Here is an 11,282-nt window from a genome sequence, read left to right on the forward strand (position 1 = left end):
CTGTGTCACAACTACTATGTGTGTCTACTCTGGCTTTGCGTGTGCATTCGTATTCATGTATTTGTGGAAGTTAAAGCATAGACATAGAAGGATTCACATATGTTTTCTATCTGTGATGAGCTCTGTGGTGAACGCCCCCCCCCCCCTCCTCTCCCTCCCAGGGCGTACGTCTCTCTCTTCTTGCGTCACCTCTGTGAGCCGGGGGCGCGGAGACCTTCGCCGACGGCGTTCCGAGAAAGGGGTTGTCACGGCAACACGTGCTCACCCGCATTGGCGTGATGTCACTGATCAGGAAGAAGGTAAGAAGGCATGTGGTTGTCCTGCTCTGGATTGGCTGACTGGAACATCATGGGAATGTCCCAATATCTATCTGTGTGGTAAGGTTGACGCTCTTGACATCCCTCGTGTTGACTTGATTTGATTGCTTGATTGACAGGTGCAGGAGTTTGAGCACGTGAACGGCCAGTGGTCGATGCCCTGGATGATGGAGCTGGAGGAGAATAAGAGAGCGGCGGCGTGGGCTCTGGGAGACGACCCCAAGACGCCCTCTACTGGCACCCCCGCAGACACGCAGCCCAACACCCCTGCCCCAGGTACACACACACACACACACACACACACACATACACACATACACACATACACACACACGTGTGTGCCAACAGCAGCCAGTTACAGTCACACACAGTTAAACAAACACACACACACACACACACACACACACACACAGTCACGTACGCACGCGCACCAGTCCAAACACAGAATTTTATTTTTTTCTCGAACTCATCCTCCTCCTCTCTTCTATCTGCACTGTTCTCACAGAGGACCTCACCAAGTCTGAAGACATTGCCAAGGAGACGGAGGTAAAGAAGGAAGGAGAGGGAGAAAAGGAGGGCAAAGGACCCAACAAGTCAACCGAGGATCCTGAGGTGAGTGCTGTCCCCTCTCTCTCTCTCTCTCTCTCTCTCTCTCTCTCTCTCTCTCTCCTCTCTCACTCTCTCTCTCTCTCTCTCTCTCTCTCTCTCTCTCTCTCTCTCTCTCTCTCTCTCTCTCTCTCTCTCTCTCCTCTCTCTCTCTCCTCTCTCTCTCTCTCTCTCTCTCTCTCTCTCTCTCTCTCTCTCTAATGAAGAGTACAATAGTACTCAGCAAATAGATTGATGTTGTTTGCACATGTCTGAACTCCTCATCTGAACCCGACCTCCGACCTCCCCTGGCCAGATCATTGAGATCCCAGACGAGACAGAAAAACCAACGGTCCCGAAAAGGAGAGCGAGAGAGACGCCACCACGACCAAGGAGGAGAAGGACAAGGAGAGTGGTTTAGCAGAGAAAGAAAAGGAGGAGCCAGCAGAAGAGAAAGAAAAGGAGAAGGAAGAGAACGAGAAGTCCTCAGAGTCCACTGCGGAGGACAAGAAGAAAGAAGACTCCACAGAGGTCAAGGGTGAAGGGTCAGAGAGCTCGGCAGGAGAAGATCAGTGCCCCTGCAGATGAGAAGAAAGGTAACACACACACTCACACACACGCACACAGACACTCTCTCTCTTTCTCTCCCTCCCTCCCTCCCCCAAGATACTTATCCAGTGTGAGGGGCGCTTAGGTGGCGTAGCGGACGAAGCGTTGACCATGTAACCGCAGGGTCCCCGGTTCGATTCCGGCCGCGGACATATCCTGCATGTCATCTCTTCTCTCTCTCACCCATCCTTCCTGTCAAATCTCTACTGTCTCTGTCACAATAAAAATGAAAATATGAGTGGGACTCCCCACTCCAAAAAAATTTACTTTAAAAAACAAGATACTTATCCAGTCTTTCCCCTTTTTTTCAGAACAAAAAGAGGAGACTGATGGGGTGAAGACGGAGGAGTCTGGTAAGCTGCAGAACGGAGAGAACGCCACCAGAGACGCAGCAGCAGCCGCTACAGCCGTAGTGAACGTGAGCGAAGAGAAGAAGAAAGCTACCAAACAGAGGTTCATGTTCAACATTGCAGATGGAGGATTCACAGATACGCACGCACACACATTCACATACATACACACACACACACACACACACACACAGGATTTATAGAATTTACATTTAGATTTACATTGTTGGCATTTAGCAGACGCCTTATTCCAAAGCGACTTACAATCAATACATTTGAATACTAAGCATGTGAATCATCAATCCACCAGTCGTAGCAGGAAGAGTAATCCAGCTCAGGCCCGGGGCCGTTGATAGAAGGAAAAACCTTCTCCTACCTTTTTTTTATTTTTTATATTACATTGGAGAAACAGAGAAAACAAGGGGGGCAAGTTTTTAGGGACACAGTAGAGGGGAAAGCGGGTGTCTTTAGGAGACGTAGTGCTGAGGGGCAGAAGATGAATTAATCATTTTGTTTGTGAAGTCGAACAATTGTTGCTTGATTAACCCATACCACCCTCTCTCTCTCTCTCTCCAGAGCTCCACTCTCTGTGGCAGAACGAGGAGAGGGCTGCCACCGTCACGAAGAAGACCTTTGAGATCTGGCACCATCGTCACGACTACTGGCTGTTGGCTGGCATCATTCAGTATCCTTTCACCTTGCTTGTTGCAGAGTTGGGGTCTAACATTGGGCTCAAGTGGCTGTGGTACAAATACATACAACGTACATGTACACAGCACTGTAATCCAAAACAATGATGCTATGCTACTATCCTCTGGTGTGCGCACTTACAGTACAACCTTCACATATAGGAAGAGAATGGCCTTTAGATAGAAATGCGGTTTAAAACAATGGTAGAGAGTTTAACGAATACTGACTTGAACACACGCAAGTGAGCGGTCAGAGATTGTGTTTGGTCACCATTTGCTGACTTTTGGTTAGTTATGCCCTTTGACCCCGGCGCCTCTCAAGACACGGCTACGCGCGCTGGCAGGACGTGTAGAACGACGTCAAGTACGCCATCCTCAACGAGCCCTTCAAAGGGGAGATGAGCTGAGGGAACTTCCTGGAGATCAAGAACAAGTTCCTGGCCCGCAGGTTCAAGGTAGGCCGGCTGAACTTTTTTTTTTTTTTGTAAGTTTCCATTCAGTTTCTTTTTTTTTTACTCTGTGTTTTTTATTTAGTTTTCAGAGACATTACAGTACGCAACAGACATAAGCACACAGACAAAACAACGAAAACAACAAAACAAAAACAGAAACAAAAATAATAATAAATAACAGTTCACAGAGTACTTCTCATATATAATACAAAGCCATTTTTAAGAAGTAAGAGGCATTGTTAGACGTTCCACGTAAGAAATGAAAGGCTGCCACACTGCACTAAACCTCCCAGTTGATCCCTGCAATGTGTATCTCATCTTTTCCACCTTGAGAAAGTACATGACATCACAAATCCACCTGCCTAGTTCCATTCAGTTCCTGTCTGGTTCTCTGCCGTCTCTCACTCTGTCGTCTCTCACTCTGTCATCTCTATCTCACATCTCTCACCTCTCTTAACCTCCCACTTCTTTGGCCCCTCCCACTCTCTCTGTTTTTTCTGTTATTGACTGTCTACATCCCTCACTTCTCTCTGAGGATCCGTTCAATCGTTTATCTCTTCGACCCTTCATGTCAATCCCTCCGACTCTCTCTGTACCGGTCCTTAAACCCCCCCCCCCCCCCCTCTCCTTACCTCTCTCATACCTCGTCTCTCTCTCCCCTCTCTCTCTGTGTAGTTATTGGAGCAGGCGTTAGGGATTGAGGAGCAGCTTCGAAGGGCACTTGAAGACACCTGGAACCATGGAATTTAGAAATGAATGGTAATACCCCATTCTTATCTATTCTAACTCTATGCCTGGAACACAGTCTTTCGTTCTTTCCCTCCTGTGTGTGTGTGTGTGTGTGTGTGTGTGTGTGTGTGTATACGTGCACGCAGCAGGGCTTACTGATGTGCATCTCTACTGCAGGCTGCTCTATACTTCACCAGAGAGACTGTTATTAACTATGAAATGTTGATGCTTAAGTAGAATAATGCCAAGCCTGATTGGTTTCTCTGTCCCCCTGTCCCCCTCTGCATCTGTGCATTCAGGTGACCTAACACTAGCCTGTGATTGGCTCTCCCCCATTTGGCCATGCCCCATCCTGAACCTCCTAAATTCCTGATTGGTTTCTGGACAATTGCAAACACAAATTTGTTCCCAGAGGCCCTCTGCCCTCTCTCTTTTCGCCCAAATAAGGACATGCAATAGCTACACACACGTTTTGACACATGGGACGGCATCGAAGATGGCAATCTAATTTAATTTCTTACAGTCTAATGTTTTTGTTCTTTTACAATTTTAAATATTATTATGGTTACCACCTTGTTGTTTTTATCGTTACAGTTTATTTGAGGACTACAATAAAAAGGGTAACAGTTTGTGAAGATTGTGTCCTTGAGGTTGGTTTGAAGGAGGTGGAGAGAAAAATTATGTAATACTTTTAAGTAGGGGTGTAACGGATCACCTAACTCACGGATCGGTTCGTGTCACGGATTTTGAGTCACGGATCGGATCATTTTTCGGATCAACACAAAACATATATTTTTTTTAATAAAAACAACATTTTCCTTGAATTCTGTAAAAACACCACTTTTAATGTGTGAAACAAAAAAACAACATTCAAGATGTCAAAACTGATATATATATCACATATATATATATATATATATAACATCTATATATAACAACATATATATAACAACATATATATAACATCACTGCTGCAAAGTAACAGAGTACTTTTTTTGTGTGTTTACACAATCACCCAGGCTGCTTAGCGGGTGATATGACGTGATATAATTGGGACAGAGATGAGTGAATGAATGTTGTTGTCAACTCAGTACACATGCAGAGAGTGAGAATAAAGCGCACATGATTGTTTTTCTACCGGTTACATTTGAATGAATGAATGGTCTTTATTGTCATTGCTACAGTACAGGTACCAAACAGCGAAATTTAGGAGGGGTGGCTCCCCTGGTGTTAGGAAAGGAAAAAAAAAAAAAAAAAAAACGATTTTGCTATTGATCCGCGGTACACATGCGTTCCGAACCGTGGAGGGCGATCCGAACGGATCACGGATTATCCGTGATCCGTTACACCCCTACTTTTAAGGTTGTTAAGGTTAGGACCGCCGGTGAGACCACCATCAGTGCTAGCGCTATCCATCTACCACCGCTAGTGCTCAAAAAGTGTCACCTTTTTGGGCCATCACCAGTTTTCACCCCTGACTACATGTGCTGCTGTATACTGTATTACCTTGTACACTGACATGTATCGGCTCCGATTCATGTCGTCCATATCTATTCTCAACTCTGCACAAGTACTGTCCGCTGTCCTTAGATGTAACACTAGTGATGATGTAACTCTGCCCTGATCCAATTGGAGAGAGCTGTTCCGGATTGTCGTTTTTCTTGTACCAGGTGTATTTGTCCGCTGGTGGGCTGGCGTCACTACTGCAGGTGAGAGTCACTGAACTGCCCTCTATTTCACCAGAGGGTTTGACTGACACTGAAGTGTGTTGGGGGCCATCTGGTGGAGAGAATGAGATGCACAGTGGTTGATATTATGTACCGGTACAGTCGAGGTCTTCAACGGTCTCTACCCGGATCGGGTATTGCTTGATTGCCACGGGTATGATACTACAGCTGATATCCCCGAGCGGATTGGACTGGACCCGATAAACATCTCTGACCACTGAGAGTGTGGCATCACATCAACATCAACAGTCTGTCAGGTCTGTAAAGGTCTATAAAGGCCAATGCACACGGCCCCGATTTTGGCGCACCGCCGAATTCGAGACAATGCACACGGCGTGCGATGCGATATTATCGCAAGACAACATTCGATTCTCCATTCACACCAATTGAAACAATTCAAAGAATTGAGAATCGAATGTTGTCGTGCGACATAATCGCACGCCGTGTGCATTGGCCTTAACACTCTGCTCGTTAGATAAGCCTTTATAAGCCTCACGCGGGTCTAATTGGTCAGGCTTCACTGTTCACTGATCTGTTCGGGTTCGTGTCTCTTTTAAATTGTATTTTATTTTTTTAAACGAGACGAGAATTGAGACCTTATTAGCATCAGAGTTTAGTCTGAGATCACTCACTATTTTAGTAAGAGCAGTTTCAGTGCTGTGATATGTTCTAAAACCTGATTGAAATTCCTCCATGACATTGTTTTTATTGAGAAAGGAGTTTATTTGTAGTGAAACTTCCTTCTCAAGTATCTTACTAATGAATGTGAGGTAACCATGGTAAGCCTTCAACTGTCTGTCAGAAATGTCACAGGAAACTCTAGCTTTTTGCAAAGATTTAGAATAGACCAAGAGATCATGTATGTTGCATACATGTCCTATCACACTAGATAAAAACAATCAATAGGACTCAAATACTTCTCTATACTACTATAATACTTCAAATACTTCTCTACCAAATGATTCTTAAAGAAACAGAAGCGTACGATGAAGCAAAATGTAATTCTACATATTTCCATACTGCCAAAAGATTAAAGACCTCTCCCCTTACCTGTCACAGTTAATGCAACTCCTGGATTCCCTATCCGGTTCACTGGAGCGATGTCAGTCGCAAACAGGAAGCTATACATGTCTGAGTCGCTGTCTTTTAGGTCTGAGATTCTCAACGTGCAGAAGCGGTCACTGTCCCCGAGGTACTCTACGCGACCTCTATACTCCGGGTCCAACATCAGATCCACAGGCGTAACGCCAGGGTTTTGACCTTTGAACCAGAGGGCTTTCGTGACCGTGTGGCCTTCAGGTACTGTGTAAGTGCAGTACATGGTCACCGAAGATCCCTCTAAGGAGCAGTATTTCAGGGGCCGGTACGTCACACTCGAACCGTCCTGACTCAGTGACCCTGGAACATAGGTCACACAGTGTGAACCAGCTTGTTTATAAAGCTCTCACTGGCACAGCAGCAGAATATATCTGAAAGACCTTTTGCTAGCATATTAGCCCAATAGAGCTCTCAGGTCTTCTGAGGCTGGTTTTCTCTGTGTAGCCTACCACATGTACAAAAGAAGTAAAGAGGTTTGGTGAGGCTGCATTGTCATTTTATGCACCCAAATTGTGGAATGCACTGCCAGTTTACATTAGGTATGCAAACTCAGCAAATATGTTCAAGTCAAGACTAAAAACCCATATTTATTTTTAATATTGCCTTTAAATTACTAAATTATTAAATGATTATAATGATTGGAGCACTTTGAGCTGCAACGCTTGCAGGAAAAGTGCTATACAAATAAAAGTTATTATTATTATTATAAGGAAACATTGGGTTTTCATTCATATATAATAATAATAATATATTCAGTTGATGCATTCATCCAAAGCAACTCACGTTGCAGTGAGTGCGTAAACTTTTCAGTACACACAGTCCCAGCGGTAATCGCTCCCACAACCTAAGCGTTGATAGCACCATGCTCTACCAATTGAGCCACAGGGGACTAGTTGTCATTAGGCGTGTGCCAAGTTCTTGGCCAAACAGAGTGCTTGTTACGGACTTGGGTGGTCATGAATAGACCTTGACACCGAATGACATTTATTTTATTTATTTATTTTTACATTTTTGGCATTTAGCAGACACCTGATTCCAAAGCGACTTAAAATCAATACATTTGACTAAGTAAGTGAATCAACTATCCACTAGCCATAGCAGGAAAAAGTAACCTATGCTTAGGCCTGGGGCCATTGGCAGTCGTCGTGCTAGATAGAAGAAGGATGTTTTTTTTATGGCACAGAAGAAACAGTGCAGGGGGGTTATGACACTGTAATAGAGACGCAAATGATCGGCCAATTAATTATGTGTCGGTCCTAATGCACTGGTGAATTATCAAAGTAATAATAAACATGTGTATGTTGATAGTGAAAATCTAATAGATTAATTAATTCAGATTAGAATCTAAAGTTGAATCTAAACTTTACTGTATGAACAAAGTCTTAGGTGTCCAGATATCCACATAGAATTACGGACTGTGACCCCCCGGTGTCTCGTAAAATACGTACTGGACACTGATCTTTTAGTTCGCCCGTCAATGACACTAAGCCAGTAAATATGAATGGATCAAAACATTTATCACTTTCAGTGCCGGTGGTGGTGCTCATCTCAATGTTAGAACATGATTCCGCCCTAATCAATCCAACACCGTGCACGTGTGGTCCCTTCTTAGACAACTGCTGATCTTTGTTTTTAAGGGTTAAACAATCGGCAATTACATGTCCTGGTTTGTGGCAGTAATAACATTCCCTATCTTCCTTCCTCGAGCTCTGCGTCCTAAAGGAATAAGTGTTCACGGAATGAAACTGAGTAGCCGGCGCATTACGAGGCTTCTCAGCAGAAACAGAAGGGAAATGTATTTTGTGCGTGAGCAGATACTCGTCTGCGCGCACAACAAGGGAGAGGGAATCTTTTGTTCATTTAAATACACCACAATGCGATCAGGCACATTTTGCTTAAATTCTTCTAAAAGAATTAACTCTCTCAAGGTTTGGTAATCATTTGCTTTACACGCATTGCTCCATTTATCAAATACAATTCCCTTCTCCCTAGCGAACTCCGCAAACGTTTGGGTGGGGGTCTTTTTAAGATTTCTGAACTTCTGTCTATATGCCTCAGGAACCAACTCATAGGCGCGAAAAATGGCGGCCTTAACCTGAGAGTAATCTAAACTATCAGCAACGGGAAGCGCAGTTACTGCCTCCCGAGTTTTTCCCTGCAACTTGCAGTAATTATTATTATTATTATTAGCAGTAATGCAACAGTTTCGGGCCAGTGTAATGCGGCAGCGGTGCGTTCAAACGCAATAAAAGAGGAATCCACCTCAGTCTCTTTAAAAGGAGGCACCAAAGAAATATGCTTACTGACATCAAAAGGTTTTGGGGTGGCACTGGGAGATAGGGCTTGATTGGGAGCTGGACTCTCAAGCTCTAGCTGACGTAACTTGATTACTTTGGCAGACTCGATCTCACATCCTCAGCTCATGCTGTCGGGCCTCAGCCCTCTCCTGAGCCTCTCGGGCCTCAGACTTCTCCTGAGCCTCTCGAGCCTCAGCCTCAGCCCCTCGGGCCTCAGACTTCTCCTGAGCCTCTCGGGCCTCAGCCCTCTCCTGAGCCTCTCGGGCCTCAGCCCTCTCCTGAGCCTCTCGGGCCTCAGCCCTCTCCTGAGCCTCTCGGGCCTCAGCCCTCTCCTGAGCCTCTCGGGCCTCAGCCCTCTCCTGAGCCTCTCGAGCCTCAGCCTCAGCCCCTCGGGCCTCAGCCCTCTCCTGAGCCCTTTCTTGAGCCTCTCTGATGGCTGCCCTTTCCTGGGCCTCCAGTCGGAGACAGGCTAACTGGAACTGCTGTTTCGCCTCCTCTCCGCGAGCCCCAGTACTGGCACTACCAATAAAAGATGGATCAAACTGCTCCAAAGTTATATCCACTTTCAGTGGTGTCTTAAAGGTTGGGACGGGCGTCTGAAGAAGCTCCTCTCCCCCTGAAGGTAGAGGGCTCCCAGACTCCTCCTCCCCAGAATGTTCATCCTGAGCCTGTTTAACCACACCCTTCTCAACCAGTTCCCCCACCAGAAGAAGTTTCAGCTGTTTCTTTGTTATCCTTTTCTCAAAGGAAAGACCAATGTGAGTGGCTATTTCCACTAACTCTGCCTTTTTGCATTCATTAAGTTGTTCTATAGAGGGCTGGGTCATAAACTGTTCCAATTCAAATTTTCCATTGCCATGATGTTTATAGACTATTAATTACCCCAGCCAAATACCTTTTTAGATCCGGACCCTTTAACGGCGTTAGATCCCGGACGAGCCCCCACTTGTTACGTTCTAGTTCGCTAGGGAGAAGAAGAAGTAACAAAATTACAGTTGTTAAGTAATACAAAGATATTTATTTAGGCCAAGACAAATTAAAAGTCTTATGGTATGGATTAAAACAGAATTAGAACTACAAACAAATGACTCAAAACAAAACAAAGAATAAACACATCCCGAGGATGGTTCTTTAAAACAATAAACCAAAAAGTCACTACTAACAAATCCTTAAAGTATACAGTGACTATAGAATACAAAACACAAAGTATCAACTAAATAATAACAACAGAATCTCTCACAAGGTATCACTAAACAAGATCAACTAAACATAGAATACAACTAACAACTAAACCACCAGCAAGGCAAAACAAAATGGTGGGAACTGTGTGAATGGATCACACAGCTGCTGCTGGTTTTCTTTCAGGGTCTTTTGAATGGTGTGGCCTCTGATGATTGGCTGGTTTGGAGATGATTGTCTGGAGTTGATTGTCTGGAGTTGATTGGCCACTGCTGGAGTTGATTGGCCAATTATCAAGGGGGCGTGGATCCCCTGGACTGGACTCATCTCCTACTTATGTTTTAAAGAGACACACACAAACACACAGACACAGACAACCAGAACAGACACTACTACAGACACAAACATAGACAGACAACCAGGCTACTCATAGCCGTCACACCATTCCTTACTGAACTGGCGATTTTCGTTGTCAATCTTCCTCTTTTTCAGAGTAGACAGCGACATTTTCAAATGATACGAGGTCTGTCTTCTAGCTAGTTCACTAAATGCCGCTCAGCTGCGGTTGAACGCTTGACTGAGGAAAAGTCGTTTATTTGTGGCGCGCACAAACGTATCCATGCGCGCAAGGCACGTAGCGTAGGGAATCTTTTTTTATTTATTAATAAAGCCTCTTACTGGAGGACATTGACAGAGCCAATTCTTGCCCCAAAACGGCGTTCAATCGGGAATGGACAGAAAAATATCTTTACTAGGAGCCATATGCTTGCTGTGTAATGTTCTAATAATATCAATATGAATCAAAGGGCCAGAAAAAAATCCTCCGTGGGCCGGATGTGGCCCGCGGGCGCCTATTGACTAGGCCTACCATACATCAATCGGCTGGAATGTAATAAAGTGCTTATTATCACCTTTTCAGCATATCCATCAGGTGTACCTGCCTATTTTACTAAAAAGGGATGAAGAGTTTTTAAATTATAGTTAAGCAACTTGGCACAGTATTAGGCCATTTCAGTGCATGTTTATGATACTATGAAGGTTAATATGCACTAAAGAGGTCTTGTTCCCTGCCAAACCTACCTTTGACTGGTACAATGCTGCTCCCATGTGGCTAATAACACAGAGCAGACCAACATGAAGTCTAGTCTACAGTAAATAATAACAATCAAATTATGTCACAATCATAAGCACATAGGTCTGAATAGCATCCACAATGAAAGGGACTCCGTGAAATACAGTACATAATCAAA

Source organism: Nansenia antarctica, assembly GCF_963989245.1.
Source record: "Nansenia antarctica genome assembly, chromosome: 2".
Lineage (NCBI taxonomy): Eukaryota > Metazoa > Chordata > Actinopteri > Argentiniformes > Microstomatidae > Nansenia > Nansenia antarctica.